Source organism: Glycine soja, chromosome 17 (assembly GCF_004193775.1).
Source record: "Glycine soja cultivar W05 chromosome 17, ASM419377v2, whole genome shotgun sequence".
Taxonomy (NCBI): Eukaryota; Viridiplantae; Streptophyta; class Magnoliopsida; order Fabales; family Fabaceae; genus Glycine; species Glycine soja.
This window is the reverse complement of record NC_041018.1, coordinates 36,359,908-36,362,492: the sequence shown is the minus strand read 5'-3', so window position 1 is coordinate 36,362,492 and position 2,585 is coordinate 36,359,908. Positions and strand designations below refer to the sequence as shown.

The window sequence follows — 2,585 nt, the reverse complement described above, 5'->3', positions numbered from 1 at the left end:
GATACACACCACTGGCCAGTTCTTTTATTTGGTTTATATGTTGGTTTTCCTGTTTTCATGTCCCCAAGTGGTGCAAATATTTGCAGCTTTGATTCTCGCAGTAATAGCAAAAATGTAGTTTATTATAAAAAGTGGAGCTGGCATATATTCACGCCATCCTCGCAACAAGATAAATTTGAAGTATACACTATGCATAAGTCAATGGCTACATTCATTGTACTCCACTATGTCTGTTCAACTATAAAATGCAGCTTTCATGCGGCTTACATGGAAATCTTAAATTGCAATATGTGCTTCTTCTTTCACCTAACTGGTTAGTAGTTAATTTGGTGCCTCTTGGACTAACCTATTCACAATTCTAATTGGATATGCGGCTTTCATACTACTGAAGTATTCTTAAAATGGTATTCAAAGGAAGCACATAATTGTATCAACAATGACATACCTCTTTTCTTTTAACAATTTTTCTTATTGTCTTATTCTCAAATACCTATCTGTTCCTGCTCCCTTATATATTTATGTTTCTGATCTTTGTATCATAAATATCACTCTTTTTTCAAGAGAAACTTCACAGCTAACAACGAGTATGAATCCACTCTGATCTTGCGAAAGCCTCTTGACCAGGCCAACTTCAACCACCCCAAATAAATAGCCTTCAGCTCAGCCGTGAGAACCAAGCAAACGCCCAAATTAGCACCAAAACCACAAATGAAGGCACCATTAGAGTCTCAGATCACCCCTCCACAAGCAGATTTATTCCCACCATCCGTAACAGCACCATCACATTTAAGAGCAATTTCCCCTTCACTAGGAAAATCCCATTTGATGTCTGTCACACTTGGAATGCACCAGCCGCCAGGTTAAAGGCACTGATAGACTTATAAATGGCAGCAGCTTCTTGATAAGCACGAACCCAATTACAAGCTTTGTGAATAATCTCCTGAGCTGTTCAATGATCATCATGAAAAATGACCCTATTACACCTGCACCATAAAATATAACAACCCTCCAAACAGCAAAGACCAATTTATATCATGAACTAGATGGGTCATAGAAAGATATTAACTTGCAGCCACATCTTCCAATCAGCAATGGAATAAAATTCATTGCCATCATTCCTTCAAATAAAAAATTTCCACTGCACACTAGCATAGTCACAATCTCGAAAAAGATGAAGGAGATTCTCTTCTTGGTTATCACAAGCAGGACATAAATTGTTGTTAGTCAAACTCAATCTCATCCGCCAAAGTTTCCAAATAAAACATTTAGCCCTCTCTGGACCCTTCCAATTAGCAACAAGTTTGAATAAACTAGAATACATAAAAGGGATGTTATTACTAACCACCTCATACGCAGCTCGCAAAGCAAAGTTACCATCACTAGATGCTTCCAAGCCATAACATCTTTTTGATCATTTCGAACAGGAGGAGAGGTGGATATGATCTAATTTACAGACTGCTTAGATGCATAACTCTTAAACTATTCACCAACCAGTTTCCATTAATCCCCACATAATCGGAGACCTTCTTCACCATCTAATTTTAATGCAGATTGAATCTAGTGAACTATTTCTTGACGTGCTCACTTTTTGTCCCTTCATTTTTTAAAATTGTCTTTTTTTTTTTTTTTTTGATCCCTACTTGGACCTGATACTGAACATTGCTCTATTCAGTCAACAGAAGATCTTTGTCAAGCAAGTGTTTGAGTTGCATAGACTGATAAAGGTAATTGCCAGACTAGATATTCTTCTTGACTGTTTGTTCTATTAAATATATGCACCTTAATTTCACTCATCATAATATGAGAAGTAACTAAATCATTTCTTGTAAGCAGGTGCAAAGATTAATAGCAGGCTCACCCCATGTATTGCTTGAAGATAACCTTTTACTTAACAAGCCACCACCAAAAACATCCACAACCAAGAAGTTTCAATCTGACTTTGCCAGCCAAAAACCATCATCAGTTGTTAAACTTGACAATAAATCTGTGAAGGTCAATACTGCTGAGAAGACTACAAACAGCGCAGTTGGGAAGATTCCCATTCCTTGTATCAGCAACATAACCAAAGGTCATGCTAATCAGCTGCCAAACTATGGCAATCATTTAGGAAACCATGCATTAGCCTCTGCAGATTCAAATTCAAATTCCAAACAGTCGCCAAGCTATGTCTACCCCCCACCTGGGAACCAGTGGCTAGTTCCTGTCATGTCCCCATTTGAAGGCCTAGTATACAAACCAATCATATGGCCATGCCCTCCAAATGCAGGCTTCATGGCACCCATAAATGGTTAGGAAAAGGTTGATGTGTTTTCCCTAAGTCTTCCTAGGAAAAAGTTAAATGTGATTCTACTTACATGACAGATTCTACTTGGATGGCTGATAAATAGTTCAGCACCTAATGTCTTCCTAGGTCCAAAAAATTAATGTGTTTTTCCTCACATAACAACTTAGAACAACTTTTTCCCCCCAAAGTCCAAAAAAATAAGGAGTTATTTTGGTATGGCCACTGCATCAGCATTGCAAAAGGAACCATTACCCTCTGATTTATTGGTTGTGCTCCTCACAAGCCTCAAATTGTTCTGGCA

General features: G+C 37.9%; 1 long non-coding RNA gene across 1 annotated transcript; it reads left to right on the top strand.

Moving 5' to 3' along the window:
* Positions 1-1,663: 1,663 nt before the first annotated feature.
* On the top strand, positions 1,664-1,904 carry LOC114391798. The gene is made up of 2 exons (XR_003662174.1): positions 1,664-1,724; positions 1,834-1,904. It is a non-coding gene; the product is annotated as an uncharacterized LOC114391798 (long non-coding RNA).
* The last annotated feature ends 681 nt before the right edge of the window (positions 1,905-2,585 follow it).